We start from the raw sequence: 18,316 nt of genomic DNA on the forward strand, positions 1-18,316 counted from the left end.
TTCATTTTTACTGTCTGAAGAACTTGGAGGTATTAAGTCATACCATTCTCATGAGATACACTGCTGTTGTTGGCTTCATATTTCCAGATGAGGAAACAGAGGCACGGGCCCCAGGTCATTCAACACAAAGAGGCAAAGCTAGGATTTAAATTCTGGAAGTCTGGCTCTAGAGTTCACTCCCTTAATCACTATACTCAGTTGCCTCTCACCTTTACGGAATGCTCTTTCCTAGGCATGGGCCCCCCTCATAATAGTCGGCTTTGCCATTTGTTAAATGCCTACTCTGTTCTAGAAGCTATGCTGTGCAGTTGACATAAAGGATCTCATCTTATGAAATAGGTGTCATAATTAGCCCCGTTTTACAGATGGAGAAACTAAGGTGCAGAGAGATTAAATGCTGTCTTTTATCCAGCTGAATGACAGAGCTTGGAATTAAATCCGTATCTGCTTGCCTCCAAATATTCCATCCTGCTCTTTTACTTCCCATTGTATTTGGGATAGAATTGGTCAAGGCCAAATAGTAGGTGAGCAGATGTTTTTTTCATTTGTATCCTGCTAGGCTATGAGCATGGGAAGAGAGGACTTAACAAGATATTCCTGTCCTTGAGGGTTGCTATGGTCTGAATTGTGTTCCCCCCAAATTTGTGTTGAAGCCCTAATCCCCAATGTGACTGAACTTGGAGATAGGATTTTAGGAGGCAATTAAGGTTAGATGACGTGATAAGGGTAAGGTCCTGACCTGATAGGATTGGTGGCCTTATAATTATGAAGGGGAAGAGAAAGAGATCTCTCTCTCCTCATGCACATGTACTGAGGAAAGGCTGTGTGAGCAGGAAGAGAGGAAGCCAGGAAGAGAGAACAGAACTCCACTATGCTGGCACCCTGATCTCAGACTTCCAGTCCCCGGAGCCGGGAGAAAATACATTGCTTAAACCACTGAATCTGTGGTATTTTGTTATGGCAGCCCAACCTGACTAATACAAGGGTCTCATAATCCTTTTGAAGCATTCAGGCCAATGAATTGTGGCAAACAGGAGCTGCAGCTGACCCATCATCCGTCTTGTGAGCGGCCGAATGGCTGGATAGGTGGTTAGATGGGTGAATGAGTAGATGCGTGGATGGGTAGATGGGTGGATGGGTGGATGGGTGGATGAGTGGGTGGATGTATATATGAATGGGTGGAAAGTTGGGTATACATGTTCTTCACCCAGAGTTAGAAGCAATGCCCATGGACCAACACTGTTCTGACAGTTGTTCTATATTCATTTTGGTAGCTTTTCCACCATTTCTTCTCACCTTTCATGGATGACTGAAATCATGGAAAGAAGCCACCACAGGCTTTAAATAATCTGGATGCCTGTCAGTGAGCTGCGGCCCTGACTGCATGACCAGTGGATTAACATTCAGTTCTACCTCATGAGGCAGCTCTCAGTAGTATTCATGACTAACACAAATACACTGAAAGACCACGTTCTGAAATTACTCCAGTATATGCTTCTAATTCTATAAATCACATCCCCTGTGTCCAGGGCAAGATGTTGTTTGGCAAGATTAACTGCTGGGGGAACCACACTGGGGGCCCTGGGTCCAGGCTTAGCTGGGGGCTGGGCAAACATTTTCTGGACACCTACTGTGTGCTGAGCCCCTGAAGGGCTGCCAGAAACAGAGAGGTGAACCCTGTGCCTGTCTTGGAGGAGCACTTGGTCTGGGGGAGGCTTATGAAGCGTCCAGCCTCTATCCTCAGAAGCTCGCAGGTTCATAGAGCGTCTGTTGACCTCCACCCCCACCCCTGCTCCACCCAGGCAAAGCAAAGGAAGACACATCTGTTCTCTGCCAGGGAGCAGAGCACCAAACACAGTGGGACGGAAGACAGTGTCCCTGAGTACAGCAGGCTGCACACCAAACGGCGGTCTCCACGGTCACATCCAAAGGGCTGAAGAAGCAGAAGAAAAGTAAAAGGCAACACTAGAGTAGAAAATGAGAATGAGTTTTATTGGGGGAGGGGGATGGGATGGGGAGGTTAAGCAGGAGCAGAAGTGGGGAGGAGGGGTGCAGAACCCCCAGAAGCAAGGAGGCAGAGGGAGGGAGTTTTCAGGACGGCGGACTTGGGGTGGCCGGGAGGGCAGTTCAGCAGGGAAGGTGGCAGCCGCCATCTGCTGAGTACCACGTCCCAGGCACAGCGTGACATCCACATGCACAAGGTCAAGTCTGAAAATGCCTGTGCGGTGTTTAGTCCAGTGCCAGGTCCACGGAAGGAATAACTTTATGATATAGGTGGTATTTCCCCCCATTTTTTTCCCTGAAGAGAAATAAAAGGTCAGACAGCCTGAGCTTCGGTCCCCTGCTCCTGCCACAGAATGGCCAGAGCTGTGACTCCTGTTCAGGTTTCTGCGCCCCAAGGACTGCACCCCTCATCTTCACTTCTGCTGCCTCCCCAAGGGGTGCTCTGAAACCGCCAGACCTTCTGCCACACCTCTCTGACACTTCTTTTTCCTTGTCTGTAAAATGGGTTGTTTGGGAATTAAGGACTGGATGAATCTATGTGACAGAGAAGCATGTGTCAAGTTTGTGGGGGGTGTGGCTGCTAAGCCAAAGTCACACGGGGAACACAGTGGTACTAAAACAGTGCTCAGCTCTGACTCTGTGCCAGGAACTGCTCTGAGCATCCTTCATGATATGAACCCATTCAGTCCTCAGCCCAACCCTACGAGGTAGGGACACTGGTCATCTTCATTTCCCAGGTACGGGGCACCGGGAAACCTTCGCAGCACCACACAGCGGCACGTGGAGAACACGCTCTCCCCCTCAGTCGTCTGCCTCCAAAGCCCACGCTCTTTCCCTGTCCTGTCTGCGTGGCGGAGCCCAAGGAGTGTGGGCCTGGTGCCCAGAGAGGCGGTGAGAAGCCTGGCTCTCCCTGATGGTTCTGTGCCCTTTGGCAACTCACTGAACCTCTCCGGGACGATTTATCTCTTAAATGGAGATTTAAATGCAAGTGCCCAGCTCACCGGGGCTGTTGGGAGGATTTCAGGATGTGATGTGCATAAAACGCTCAGCCCCATGCTTGGCACATGCACTTGGAGGTGAACGGCAGCCACGATTACAGCCAGGAGGAGGAATAGGAGGAGAAGGCGAGCGGGACAAGGGGAAGAAGAGGAAGGAAAGAGGAGAATGAGAACAGAGCTTACCTGTTACCTGTTCCAACTCGCCTCTATTTCTGGCCTCCCCACTTGACTCAGGTGAGCCAACCTGTGGTAGCAGCTGTGGGCAAGAAGGGCAAGAAGTCTCAGTCACCCAGGCAGGGGCTTCTCCCAATGCTGTCCTGTCTCCCCGAAAGTCCCTTCCTTGATTTCAACAGCCCCAGAGCCTGCAGCGCAAGGAGCCCCATAAACAAATATGTTTCAGGCAAGGCCATCATTTGGGCCTGTAAATCAATAGGCTTTCCTTGGCCATTTGCAGAATCAAAGGCACAGTCAGCTCCAGATAATGCATCATGCCAGAGGGGCCAGGGGGCGGAGCCGTCATCTCCAGGCAGCGAGAAGGAAAATCTATGTCCTCTCCAGGGGCCCAGAGCTGGCGTTACTGGGGGCTGCCCATCCTGTTTCCTGCGTGAGCCAACATGGGGCAAGTGACATGGGACAGGTGACAGTAGCTGCTGCATGTGCATGTATGTGTGTGTGTGCGCGTATGGAGAGAAATCTGTTGGGTTTCTGTTTGTGTGTGTGTGTGTGTGTGTGTGTGTGTGTGTTTTCCAAGAGGCCATCAGCATTCCGGCAGCGTCCTGAGAAATTCATCAAATTATTTAACCTTTGCTGGAATAAATAATACATGTGCTTTCTCAGGATTTATTCTGATTAAGCCGTTCTGGAGTGGTGCCAGGCCTGAGCCCGCCCCAGGAAAGGCAGGAAGGAGGCTGGTGGCACAGGATGGGAAATCAGGAGGCCAGCTGAGGGCTGGATGGGAGGGGGCCGATGAGGCCCGAGGGCTCGTGTGGCAGAGATGGACCCCTGTGGGCCCCTCTGGGATGGTGGGACAGGGAAGAAGAGTGAAAATTCTGCCAGCCCTGTCTCTCAACCTCCAGGCCGTCTGCCTCCATCTGGGCACGAGGAGGGAGGTGCGGTGGAGAAGGAGCTGGACTGGGGGCTCAGAGATGTGGCTCAGGCTGCCAGGGACATCTGCGTGTCCAGGAGGCTGAGAACCAGGAGGCCTGGGTTTGAATCCCTGCACTGCTCTCTCTCTCTGCCAGGTGTGGCCCGGCCCTCTCTGGGCGTCGCCGTCCATATGCACTTACCCTAGTGGCGTCTGTGACATGCAGCATCTAATATCTATTGAGTGTTCAATAGATATGCGGTTGGAACGTATGAAGCTGCAGCTTAAACCTGCAGAAGGACTGTGTCATACAGCTCAACCCAAGCATTTGTGCAGTGACAATGACCGTGCTTCCATAGAGGGTTTACTCTGTCCTCTAGTCTATGTGCTTTCAGTGAGTAACCTGATTTAACTTCAATCCCGTGAAGTCTGTACAATTATTATCATCCCCATTTTACAGATGGGGAAACTGAGGCCCAGAGAGTTACAGATGGGGAAACTGAGGCCCAGAGAGGTCAGTGAAGTTACTCAAGGCCACCCACCTGACCAGGGGGCTGAACTGGGATTTCAACCCAATGTAGCCCCAGAGTTCCTCTTGGTGATATGTGCCCCCGTCACTTCTGCTTTGCCGTCCCCTGGAGAACGCTGCCACGATGCATGGAGTAATAAAGAGAGAAGGCTCTAGGTTTCCAGATTTGATTGCCTGCGTGGAGGATAAATGGGAGATAAAGATACACTAAAAAATCTGAGCGCATCAGTGACATGGAATTTGCAGAAACTCCATTTCAGTGAGAAACTCTAGATACACTGCAGAGGCACGGAAGGGGGGAACTTGTAATGTGTGGGATTTTTGTGCTCACGGTGGTGTTGGAGGGTCTGGAAAGGTTTTAAAGACGATCCAGCCATAGCAGACACATCTGTCCGGCTGCCATACAAAATGCCACAGACTGGGGGCTTCCACAACAGAAACTCATTTTCTTGCATGTCTGAAGGCCACACGTCCAAGATCAAAGTGCCAGCTGGTTTCTGGTATGACCTCTTGTCCTGGCTTGTAGATGACCCCCTTCTCGCTCTGTCCTCACGTGGCCTTTTCTCTGTATGCACACACGTCTGGTGTCCCCTCTTCTTATAAGGACACCAGTCCTGTTGGATTAGGGCCCCACCCTCATGACCTCATTTAACCTTAATCTCTTCCTTCAAGACCCCCGTCTCCAAATACGGTCATGTTAGGGCTTATGGCTTCAACATCTGAACTGGTGGGGGTGGGACAAAATTCAGTTCATACCGGTCAGTACAGAGGAAGGCTGCACAGAGCTGGTCTGACCCCAAGTGGAGGGGCTGGGGAGCCAGGCCTGCCTCAGACTGGAGGCTCTGGGGCCCCAGACACTTTCCTCTGCTGCTTCAGTTTCCACTGCTGCTGAGTGGGATGGTCACCCCTCTCCACAGTCCCTCTGAGATGTAACACTGTGATTCTCGGGCGTCTGAAGAGCCAGGGGGAGTAAGCTGGGGCTCTGGAGCCGCACGCATGGGTTCAAATACAGATCCACCACTGAGTGCTGTGTGGCCCTGGATAAGTGACCTGAGCTCTTAAAGCTCATTTCATTATCTGCCACCACGAAGGTAATAGCAAATCCTACCTCCGGGCTGGTAGGTCTGGTTAGTCTAGAGGATTCTGTGGAGCTCCTGGCTGGCAGTGGGGACTCTGAAGTAGCAGCTGCTACCCTGGTGGTCTGGAAGGTCTGGGCAGGGCTGGTAGGAAGCTGGCCTCAGAACTGGGGAAACAGAGGCACCTGGGTGGCTGTGTTGGTTGAGCATCCGACTTCGGCTCAGGTCATGATCTCACAGTTTGTGAGTTCAAGCCCCACGCTGGGCTCTGTGCTGGCAGCTCAGAGTGTGGAGCCTGCTTCGGATTCTGTGTCTCCCTCTCTCTTTGCTCCTCCCCCATTCATGCTCTGTCTCTCTCTCAAAAATAAATAAACATTAAAAAAAAAAGAGGGAACAGAAGAGAGTATGAGTCCTGGGAGCCCAGAGGAGTGTCCCAGGGGAGGTGGTGGCTGAGCCCCAAACCCACCTGGGATTCCAATCTCAAAGCTCATCAGGCAGAAAGCCCAGCATTTCCATAACCTCCCAGTCCACTCCAGTCCCTTGCCCAGGAGCAGAAACCTGAGATTGGAAGGATTCACAATTGCCCACCGATAACCCCAAATAATCTCTCTTGAAACCACATATCATTTTCCTCTTAAAGAACTGAAATCTCTAATTAGAGTTTTCTCTGAACGTTTTCTCTTTGAAAAAAAAATTAAAAATGTATAAGCCCTCCTGTATCACGTATGTATATTTCATTGCTGCATAATTGGGATCTTTGTCAGTAACCGGGGTAGCGGGCGACAGCCTTTTAACGGGCTACAGATGCTAATGTGGAGAGAGACGTTTTCCTCTTCTTTGCTCAACTGTCCCAGCCACAGCCTAGAGTCCTCCCTAATAAGTATTTATGTCAAAATCCTTTTTGGGGAGTGGGGGAGAGAAAGAGCAGCTGTACCACAGTTGAAAGACGGGGCTCTGATTACAGTATGCCAGCAAAGGGAGGGGGGATCATTTTTAGAGTGAAACACTGTTAATCAAGTTAATCACAAAACCCGCGCTATAATTGCTTCTGCTCTCAGACAAAATTTTACTTTTATCTAAATTACGAAAGTGAGGAGAGTGCAATCCACTCTAATTTAGCTTTTGAGCTAAGGAGAAAGCGTGTGTGGAAGGCTGGAGAGGTTTTTAAACATCAGGAGAACTCATGCTATGGAATTCAACTCTCCTCCTCTCCCTCCTCCCTTCTCCCTGCCTCCTCCTCCCACTCCCTGCCTCCCTCTTCCCACCCTCCCTTCCCTCCTTCATGATAGCTCAGCCCTGGAGTTGAAAGCTCACAGGTAGTCCTGGATCTACTGCTTAAGCTCTGTTAGCAAGTTGCTTAGCTTTTCAGAGTCTTCAGTTTCCTCATCTGTGAAATGGGGCTGATAATGGTACCTACTTCAGAATTATGGGGCAGATTAAATGAATTAACAAGGATGAGGTACTTAGAACAGTGCTTGGTGTGTGAACACACACACACACACACACACACACCACAAAAAAGTATAAGTTGCTATTCTTACTCCTGTTTTTTCTTCCTCTGCCACCTCTCCTCCTCCTCCCCCTCCTCCTGTTTCCCTCCTCCTCCTCCTCCTGTCTCCCCCTCTGTCCTCATTCCTGCCTTCTGTTGCTAAGCACTCTCTCTGGAGGAGGCATGACCTGTCTTCAGGGAACTCATATTTTGGTTCTCAGTTCAAATACAAGGAAGAATGTGGGCATGAACTCAGGAGTATACAGAGAAGTTCTGGGGGTTTAGACCAGAGAGGACCCTTTCTTCCAACTGGGAAATCAAGAAAGTCTTCATGGAAAAGGTGGCATTAAATGACACTACAGACGTGGAGTTACAGGGTGGAGGGTGCCAAGGACTGGGACCCTTACTCCAGACAGAAGGACCAGCCTCAGCAGAGGTCTGGAGGGGAACACGCAGGCACAGCCAGTGAGGGATGCTGTCAGGAGGGACTCAGCTGATGCACGTCCTGCCCTTTGGAGCCCTCCCTGGAGTCTCCTCCAGGTCGTCTTCCTTTCCTCAACTTCCAGGAGACCCGGGCTGGCTCCCATGAACCACACAACAGTCCCGTTGTCTTTGGCCGCCCTTCCCCACCCACCCTGCACCAGCCTCACTTTTCCCCGCGGCGGCCTCTGCGGGTCTTCCAAATTCATGCTTAGTCCAACGAGGAGCTGATGTCATCCAACTTGCCCGGAAACACAGATTAGAGAAAACACACACAGTCAATTTAACTGGCAATTAAACAGGCTCCCCTATGTAATTAGCGTCAAGACAACTCACAATTACTACAGGGCGCGCGTTCGCTGCCGAGGCTCCACATTTATATAGAGCGACAATTACTGGGCGCTAATATCTTAACAGGAAGCAGAGGGAATTTGTGAAACTGTTTTGAGGAGGCAGGCCATCCTGTCCCTCTGCACTGTAAATAACTCTTTTGTAAGTGCGACTGTAAAATTAAGGCGCGAATGCTTGAAACGAAGCAGCGGAAGAAAAGTATTTACTCTGTTGAAGGTAACCGACTGCTCTCTTGAGATGACTGATTACAGGAGACTAACCGGTTGTACCGTGTTCTTAACACACGCCACTGATGGAGGGCCTCACTGTGGCAGGCCCATTATGTACCTTACTGCATCCAGGTTTCACAGTGACTCCCTCCCTTACAGAGAGGAGAACTGAGATCAGAGAGGTGAAGCAGCTTGCCCGAGGTCACACAGCTCACAAAGCCAGCAGCAGGACAGAAAACCAGGTCTGTCACCAACGCCTTTGTGCAAAACCACCTTACACGTGGCTGCTCTATGCCAGCCGGCAGAGCTCACATCCAGTCCCAAATGCTAGCTAGCCGTGGGGAGGCGGAAGCCTAGAGAGGGAGGGGCTAGCCCAGGGCCAGCAACAAGTCCATGTAACTTGACCAAAGCAAGAAACGCCTAAAAGCGCTGAACTGGGCACACAGAAAGCACCCTCCTCCCTCTTCCCTTCTAACCCTCTAGAAACGCCCCTGAAAGAAATAGCAACCCTCCCCTAAATTAAAAACCCAGCAATCAGGAACACTTAGGCAGACGTAATGCATAAGCTTAGCTCATCAGACAACTTTAGCAGCAAATCTGCGCATCCGCACCATGATGGCCAGTTGGTGGATGTATCAGTCAGCTAGGGCTGTGTAACAAACCTCAAGTATCAGGCACTTAAAAATAATTATCTATTAGCACAATTATTTATGAACACATACCCATCTGCGGGTCAGCAGGCGTTTGGCTGATGGAAGCTGGTCTTGTCTGGGCACCTCTTCTTCTCGTTGCAGGGGTGTGACTCAGCCAGGCAGTTCTGCCCTGTGCTTCTCCCAGGCTCCTTGGACCAGCAGGTTGGCCAGGGCATGCTCTTCTCAAGGGGATGGGAGACGCTCAAGAGGATGAACAGAAACATGCAAGGGAGGCCTGAGATTGGTTCTGGTATGGACACTTCTGTCCACGTGTTATTGGCCAAAGCAAGTCACATGGCAAGGGTGTGGCTGCAGAGAGGAGTGAAGAATCTGGAGGAAGCCAAGCGTTCAACTTACCGCAGTGCAGCAAACAACAACTAAGCCATCTCTTTGTTTAGAAATCAGTATTCTAAGGGGACGGAGCTGGCGGCCAAAGGGATAGGACAAAGCTCTCATTTCTGCCTCTGTAAAATGAGATAATGACAACTAGCTCACAGGGCCGCTGTGAGATTTAAGCGAGATAATCCACATAAATTGCCCGGCACCGTTCCTGTCAAGTCGTCCACACTCGGGTGTCACCACCATCCCAAGGGTGACCAGCTTGTCCAGGTTCGCCCAGACCTGTCCATCTGGGAACCCTGCAGTCCCTGGCAAACCAAGGTGGCTGGTCACCCTAACTGTCCCCATCACTAAACTAATACAAGCTAACCTTCCTTTGCCAGGTTTACAGGCAGGGGTGGGGATAGACTTGCTCATCTAATCCCTGCAACCATTCTTCTCAGCAAGTAGCACCAGCTTGCCACGGCTGCTGGACGCAAGACTCAGGGAACCCTAGGAAACAGGAGGGGTGAAAGATGAGTGGTTTAATGGACTCTTCCCTCAAGGGGCTGACAATCTAGAAAGAAAGATAAGGAGCACATGTACAGTAACAACTGTAACACAAGGGAAAAAGTGGTTCTGGCAAATCCAACTTCCCCAAGGATGGTGAGGTTGAGATTTTTCAAAATTAACATTCGTGTTTTTTATAGCGACTCTGTCTTAATAGCCAAGGTTAAGAGCCTGGCTTTGGAAACTCAAGGAAAAATATGTCTGACAACGGTTTCCTTGACAAAAGGAATTTGACTTAGTTCTCCCACTGGGGGTCTTTTTCTAAATATATTTGTTTACAAATTGGAAAACCTTTAAATCAACCAAGAGTTGGTACGGGCTGTTCAACCTTCTGTTCCCTGAAATCTTGGGAAAGAAGAGGAATCTGTATTCAGAGTGCTCTGGGTAATGTCAACACTCCCTCATTTTCTTAGAAATGGATACTAAATCAAACTTATCAGTCCTGATCGTTCATCTTTCTCCTTGTAGCTGGGCCCTTTAATTTTACATTTTCATTGTTTTAAAAAGTCATGGGTGAAGCACTATATTACTGGGAGCACAGCAAGCAAATGGAGTGTTATTGGAGGAAGCCAATTTTGGCCTCAGTTTTGGTATCTTCTGGAAGAGCCAAGCCCAAAAGGTATGACCACTCACCATGTTGTGGTTCTTGATAATATCTTAAGGTGAGCTTGGGGGCTCAGTGCCCCCATGGTCTTGCCCTTGTCCGCCAGATTTCAATTCACTTTCACTTTACTTAAGTTAGGTAGTGAGTGCTCACTTCCTGCCCCCCACAGACCAGAGCTCCAGTCCATTCCTTGGATCTCCAGCGTCATCCACCATCTACCAAACTTTCACCAAGGACTCAGTGGCAGAGATAAACCGATCAGTCTTGGAGAGACTAAACCAGACATGTGCATAAACAATGGCAAGGCAGTGTCAGCCTTATCGAGGTCCAAAGAGGAGGTCATGACATGTGTGATCAGGGCAAGGGGGTTGGGGGCAGGAGCCTAGAAAGATGCCCAGCACACCCACAGCACCTTCTTGAAAGCAGGCATGGCACAGAGGAAAATTAGGCTCTGAATCCCAGGCCTGCTTCTCACAGCTGGGGGGCTCTGGGCAAGTTGGCTCAACTTTCTGTGTTCAGTTTCTTCGCCGACAAAATGGGGGGATGATGATCGTACCTAATTCACGGAGTTATCATGAGAATTAACTAAGATGGCGTGTATTACACACTCAAAAAATTCAATCGTGTATGTAACCCTGACGTATCCAACACTAAATTGATGCTGGGCACTGTGCTGGGCAGGGGAATTCTCTGATGGGCAGAGGCAGACCCCAGCCCCACGGTGACTACAAAGTACCTTGGAAATAGTTATGGGTCCATTAAATGGTAGTTGCTGTCTCTATCATTGCACACATCTTGACCCACGGAGTTGAAACAGGGCACAGAAGGAATACCATCAGGTGGCCAGTTCCACAACGCCCGCCGCCCTCAGCTAGGAGGCACTGACTCAGAGTTTTAGCCCCGTCATCTCTAAATGGCAATGAGGAAAGTGAGCTTTCTGAGGCCGGAAGTTAACCCAGTGTTCCGATGGCAAAACCCAAACACACGTCAAGCTCTCGGTTTCAAAGAAGTTTGGGGGCCCGAGGACCCAACTCGTCACATTCCTCCCCCACCTCAGTGGTTCCACCACCTCCCTCGTGATGACAGGGGTGGTGGCCACAGGCTGCTGAGGGCTCACAGAATGGCAGATGCTCACCTGGTCTGATGTGGCCTCCTGCACCCTGCGGGTACTTTACATCAGTGACTCTTAAACTTAGCAGGCATTACACTCCCCAGAAGGGTTTGTAAAACAGCTCCAGAGTTTCTGATTACGTTGGTCTGGTGTAGGATGGCAGAATTTGCATTTCCGGCAAGTGCCCAGTCAGTACTAATGCTGTGGGCTCCAGGGCCACTGGTGTATAACATTATCTTCATTGTACAATTGAGGAAACAGGTCTGAGAGGTAAGGTGACCCTCCCACTCGTGCAGTCAGAAAGGAGCAGGACTCCCAGTATGGTGCGTTGGCCCGATTTGCTTGGGAGTGAGGAGTTTTCAGAGACATGAGACTTTCAGTGTTAAACCAGGACAATGCCAGGCAAACCAGGGAACTGGTCACCCTGATTTCAACCCAGACCTGAAAGATTCCATGGTCATGTCCTAGGAGCACTGTCCCATGTGCAGTTTACAAAGGGCCTTTATACCCATTAACACTATTGTGTAATTATTAATAACCACTATTTGTTGGAAACTAATTATATATTGTCAGGGACCATCTTGAGTGCTTTGTATCAAAATAACTCTGGATTCTCAGAACAGCTCTGAGAAGCTGGAATTATTCCACGTTGCGGTGGTAAATTGGGGCATGAAGAAGAGGTGATTTGTTCAGGTCATATGGCTATTAAATGGCAGAGAGGAGACCCCATGCTATGCCCCAGGCCTCCCCTGGTGGAAGGGTGAGTCTGAGAGGCTAGGTGTAGAATGGAGTGTGGTGGTTCCCAGCCCATGTTCTAGAACCAGAGTGCCCAGGTTCAAGTCCCAGCACTGGTGTTTGTTGGTGATGTGACCTTGGGTAAGTCACTTAACCTCCCCGGGCCTCCATTTCCCCCTGATTTTCTTCTAAAGTTTATTTATTTTGAGAGAGAGAAAAAAACACAAGTAGGGAAGAGCAGAGAGAGAGAGAGGGGTGGGGGAGAGAGAGAGAGAGAGAGACAGAATCTCAAGCAGGATCCCCACTATCGGCGCAGAGCCCAATGTGGGGCTCGAATTCACGAACTGTGAGATCATGACCTGAGCTGAAGTTGGATGCTTAACTGACTGGGCCACCCAGGTGCCCCCTCCCCCCGATTTAAAATGGATATCATAACATCATAATGGGGTGTTGTTGGAGAATTACATGGCTAAATCTAGATGAAGTCTGCAGACCAGGGCTTGGCACTGAAGGTATTATCATCAGCTATTATCATCTCCCTACCTCTACTGAGGGCAGAGGAGGGACTAGGGTCTGTCTTCCAGGGGAAGAGAAGCCCGCTCCCTTGACACAACCATTCCAGGGCCCTTGAACACAAAGCAATGAACACCCTGGTGGCTATATATCTATATCTATATCTATATCTATATCTATATCTATATCTATATCTATATCTACATCTATCTCTGTCTCTATATCTAGATCTAGATCTTAACAATAATTTCTATCACTGACTTTAATTCCTTCCTGAGCCCCTGTCAGTTTCCTACACCCTCTTTTTCTGAGGCTGGTTCTGAGTCCCAAGGCCCTTATGGAGTGCTGAGGTTATTAGGGGTACGTGCCGGGGCAGCCATCCGTTCACCCCACCCTCAGCCACGCCCCACACCAGGGGCCACTGAGTCAGCTCCATTACCCCTCTATGAGAAAACCCCTCACGGGCTTCTTCTTCTGTGCCACCTCTGCGGCACACCTTGCTGGGTGCAGGGGCCTCGGGGAGAAAGTTGAGGCCCTGCCTGAATCTCTGGGGTCCCCTCTCTGGGGATCCAACAGCCCTCCGAGGGTCCCCTTGGGATGTGAAGCCCAGGACCCATTGGTTCATGTCCCACACGTTTTGGGGTTTACCACCCACCACGCTTTTTATTTTTCAATTCAAGTTGTCACCTATTACGCTGACTTCATTGCTTGCTGATGGGTCACACCCCACAGAATACTAGCCAAGTTGACTGAAATGAGGAAAAGGTCGAGTGGTTAATGGAAATACTCTTCTAAAATATTCATTTCTGAGGCAACTGGGTGGCCCAGTCGGTTAAGCATCTGACTTCGGCTCAGGTCATGATCTCACTGTTTGGAGCCTGCTTCGGATTCTGTGTCTCCCTTTCTCTCTGCCTCCCCTGCTCACATGCTGTGTGTCTCAAAAATAAATAAGCATTAGAAATAAAATAAAATAAAATAAAATAAAATAAAATAAAATAAAATAGTAAAATAAAATATTCATTTCTGGGGGTACCTGGGTGGCTCAGATGGTTAAACATCTGACTCTCGATTTCAGCTCAGGACATCATCTCACGGTGCCTGAGATCGAGCCCCGTATCGGGCTCTGCACTGTCAGCACAGAGCCTGCTTGGGATTCTCTCTCTCCCTTGCTCTCTGCCCCTCCCCCCTCTAAAAAGTAAATAAATAAACTTAAAAAAATATTCATTTCTGTTTCAGAATATTGTCCCACCTGAAACAAAATAAGCTCTTCGTGACCACAGGCCCGTTTCGCGGCCACGGCACCATGAGGCCAGGAGTGGAGGAGCACCTGTTCCCACCGTTGTCTACAAGCTCATAGCACTAACAAATTAGGATGGGCCTGACATTATGCATCTGTGCTCTTAATAAAATTCCTATTTGAGAAGACTTGGTGCTCAAGCCACAGCTGACTTGATAAGATGAATAGGCCTTGATCTAGAGCAGGTTGGGGAGCAACATGGCCCATTCCTGTGTCCCCGTCACTCTGGCTCTCCCATCTAGGGGGACCAACTGAGGCCTGACGAAGGAGGGGGAGTTAGCCAGCCCAGAAGTGAGAGGAATGGGATGGAGGGAACAGCATGTGCAGGAGCTCTGAATCAGGGAGGAGTTGAGAGAGAAAAGATAGTCCAGAGTAGTAGGAAGGGAAGAGAAAGAGGCTAGAGAGGTAGGCTGGCACTGAACCACACAGTCTGTGGTTCTCTGTCAGGACTTGAGATTTTATCCCAAGGGCGGTGGGAGCCATCAAAGGTTTTCAAGCAGGGGATGATAGGGTCTGCCTGAGAGCTGCTTTTTGTCTCCAAGGTACCTGGATGTTACTGGGGTGGAGGATGGGGTCCCTAGAGAAGGGTCCCTGGGTCCTTGCTTTACTTTTAGCCAGCTCTCCCAGGTGCTCAGGGTGGGGAGACTGAGGCAGCGGCCCCAGCAGGGGGATGATGTGCAGCAGCAGAAGGGCATTCAGGTGGGGGGAGAGCTGGAGAACCTGGAGCCATCAGATTCTCCACCACCTCCCTCCCCAGCCCCTCTGTCATCGGGCCTGGCCCAGGGATTGAGTTGTGGCATCGGCCTGTGCATGGCCAGTTATTGTAATTAAAGGTCTGTCGGTGTTTCCTCTGGAAAGGCAATTTTCCGAGGCATCTGGGTTTTTTTTTCTTGCTTTCCTGGGTATAAAGGAGCCTGGGCAAGGCATACTGATTGTGCATGCGAGACAGGTCTTGAGGTCGTTATGCGAGTGTTAATGTTCCGTTACAATATACAGTAATGAATTGGGACTTTCAGAGTAATAGCAGTTTGTGCTATTGGCCAAAATGAGTGTATTCATCTTAATTTTTAACATCTATTGCCTTGGAGAAGCTTTTATAATTAAATGTTTGGTTGCACCAGCAAATAAAAGGAAAGAAGTTTCCTTCACTGGATAGGAAAGACTTTCCCACTCTGATCCAGCAACAATGCTGGCCCTATTGCCTTCCCCACGGATGTAGGGAGAGTGAGATTTCAGCCCATTATAAAGAGGAGCTTGATTATGACAATCGTCTGGCAATGGACTGAACTACTTTTTGAGATAGTGAGTCCCCCATTGCTGGTGGTATTCAAGCATTGCTTGTAAACTGCTGAGCTGTAAAGGGGATTCCAACGTTAGGGAAGGGATTCACGTTTTCAAGGTGCAGGGATTTGTGTATGGGACCTGCAGAAGGACACGTTTTAACGAGGGCGGCAAGGAAGGTTATGTGGGGAATTTATCACTAATTTACAGGATTTTAATGGCACCTTCCTGCTAACAGAATATGTCTCCTCTTAGATGACTCATCCACTCTGCTCTTTTCCGGTCACTCATTCCTGCAGGCCTGGCGATATGATGGGGTTTTCTGAGTCAATGAATATGGCTTCAGAGTAAGAAAGTTAAATCTTTTTTTTTTTTTAATGTTTATTTCATTTTTGAGAGAAAGTGTGAGCAGGGGAAGGGCAGAGAGAGAGGACAGAGGAAGTGGGCTCCACGCTGACAGCAGCGAGCCCGATGTGGGGCTCGAACTCACAAACTACGCGATCATGACCTGAGCCGAAATCAAGAGTCCCAACGCTTAACTGACTGAGCCACCCAGACACCGCAAAGCTGAATCTTCTTCAATGTCATTCTAAGCTTCAGACTTGTTGCTTCTCTGATTTGCCTTCTCAGGGAAAGTGGTCAGGAGAGCTAAGAAGGACTCGGTGGAGTAAGCCCCTTCTGTGTCTACTACAAGCAGTGACCTGACCTTGTCACGGGGTTGGCATCTCTGCCTCCTTCTATACATCAGGAATCAGAATTGAACAAACATCCCGGGGGGGGGGGGTGGGGGGGAGGGTGGTTTGGAGCTACTTCAGGGATTTCTGGAATTCCTTGTAGAAAGTTTAGGACTCTCGGTGGCTCCCTGGCTGAGTGTAGAAACTAAAAGGGAAAGTATGGCTCATTTGGGGAAAAGTCTCCATGATCCTATGCTGACCTTTGCTCAGGGGGCCCCAGTGTCCTCATCCAGTATATCCTCACTGAGCGCTGCTTCTGGCAGACCCTATCCTTGAGTGTCCTGCCTATTTCTTTCCTGTCTTTCTCCCACCAGACTGTGACTTCTCCACTCTCTGTGCCTCCACTCTCTAAGCTGCCTGGCTCAGTGCCCGGCACATGGTGCACATCCGCGAAACGTTGGTGGGATGAACCAATGAATGAATGTCAACAGAGGCCGGAGATCCCTGTCTCCTGAAGTCAGTCAAGGCAGAGTTTTCCAGCTCCTTCTCCTCTTCCCCTTTAAAGGGCATCCAGCTGCCCCAAAGCCATAATGTTTGGTGTGTGTGCCACACTTTGTAGCTGACAAAACTCTTTCATATTCATCATTTCATCTGGCGTGCCCATTTTCAGGTGAGCAGACTGAGGCACAGAGTCTCCAGAGCAATAGATGTCAGAGGGAGGACTCTAACCCTGGTCCTCTGATTCCAAGACCCAGGCTCTGGCCACGAGGCATCTGCAGGTCCTGCCATTTCCAGGACGTGTCCTCAGAAAGTATCTGCCTCAGAGAGGTCCACCCCTCGTTTCCGGCTCACTCAGACACGCAAGCTTTGGCCCTGGCCTTCCCCTTCTGATGTCCTCGTAACTGCTCCACGACTCGTTCATAAGGGCTTTTTCTCGGTAGGCAATTACCTGAGTTCATATGGTTAATTGAAATATTCCTTTTCCTAGAGTTTTAATTCATCCAGCGTGGTTTCAGGAGCCACAGATAATAAGACCTAATTTATAATTAGGGCTTATCAAGAATCAGCTAATTTCTAGACCCCTCGTTCCCAAGGAGGGAGCTGGCAGGGTGGGGGCTTCTCTTCTCTTTCTAGGGAGTTGCTACCCACAAAGCTCAGAGAGGCACCAGGGAGACAGGAGGACTAATTGGGAGCTGGCCCTCCATCTTGGACAATTTATTAATTGGATTATGGGAAATCTCAGGCCCCAGGCAAATCCCAAGGAGGCGCCACTGCCTCCCCTGGTTTACTGTGAGAATATTCGGCACAAAGACATGAGCCCTAGGCTTCGCTCATTCTTTCAGGAGATGAGAGTCTTTAAATAAGTCATTGAACCCTGTCTCACCTCAGTTTCCCTATCTATACAATGGCCAGGATCATCTGCCCTCCTGGCCTCTCAGAGCGCTCTCCTGGGAATTTCATAAGGTGATGGGCAGGTGCATTTCAGGAGCTGTCATGATTTCTTCTGCGGCCTTTGTGCCTGAAAAACAATCAGAAAAAGGTGTCCCATCCCAGGAAACTGTACCTCAGAGAGACTGAGATGTGCCCAGACCCAACAGGCAGGAAGATTTGGGGCCTGCCTTTGACCCCAGCTATCCTTGTGCCCGGTTTCCTGGGCCTTTGCTGATGCTTGTATGTCTCAGGGGACTCGAACTCCAGTCTCCTTGTTGCTTATATACCGCAACATTCATTTCCCCTGGAAGCCACTCAAACATCCACTCAACCAGTTTCAGTGTCTGGAAGGGGCATTGCAGGCAGTGGAGTGAGTGCAACTTTGGAATCATATAGGCCTGGTGTCAAAGCCATATGCTGCCCTTTACTAGCATGTAAGTTAGGATTCTTTTCACTAAAAGAATGTGACATGAGACAGAAACCCAATTCAAATGATCTTTTTAAAAAATTTTACTTGAGAGAAAGAGACAGAGAGAGAGAGAGAGAGAGAGAGAGAGAGAGAGAGAGAGAGAGAGAATCCCAATAAGGCTCCATGCTCAGCTCAGTGCCCAACCCGGGGCTCAATCTCACAACCCTGGGATCATGACCTGAGTCGAAACCAGGAGTCGGACACTCAACCAACTGAATCGCCCAGGCACCCCCCAATACAAAAGATCTTAATCTAAAAAAATAAGTAGCTAATGAATCTAAAAACTGTAGAGGTCTGGCTTTAGGTATGGCTGGATCCAGGTGCTCAATGATGATGACAGAACTCTCTTTCTCTCCCTAACTCTTAGCTGTGATTTCCTCCATAGACTTCATTCCTCAGCA

The sequence above is a fragment of the Lynx rufus genome, unplaced genomic scaffold (genome assembly GCF_022079265.1).
Source record: "Lynx rufus isolate CCGP_SWC_20201006 ecotype Redwood Valley unplaced genomic scaffold, mLynRuf1.p SCAF_10, whole genome shotgun sequence".
Taxonomy (NCBI): domain Eukaryota; kingdom Metazoa; phylum Chordata; class Mammalia; order Carnivora; family Felidae; genus Lynx; species Lynx rufus.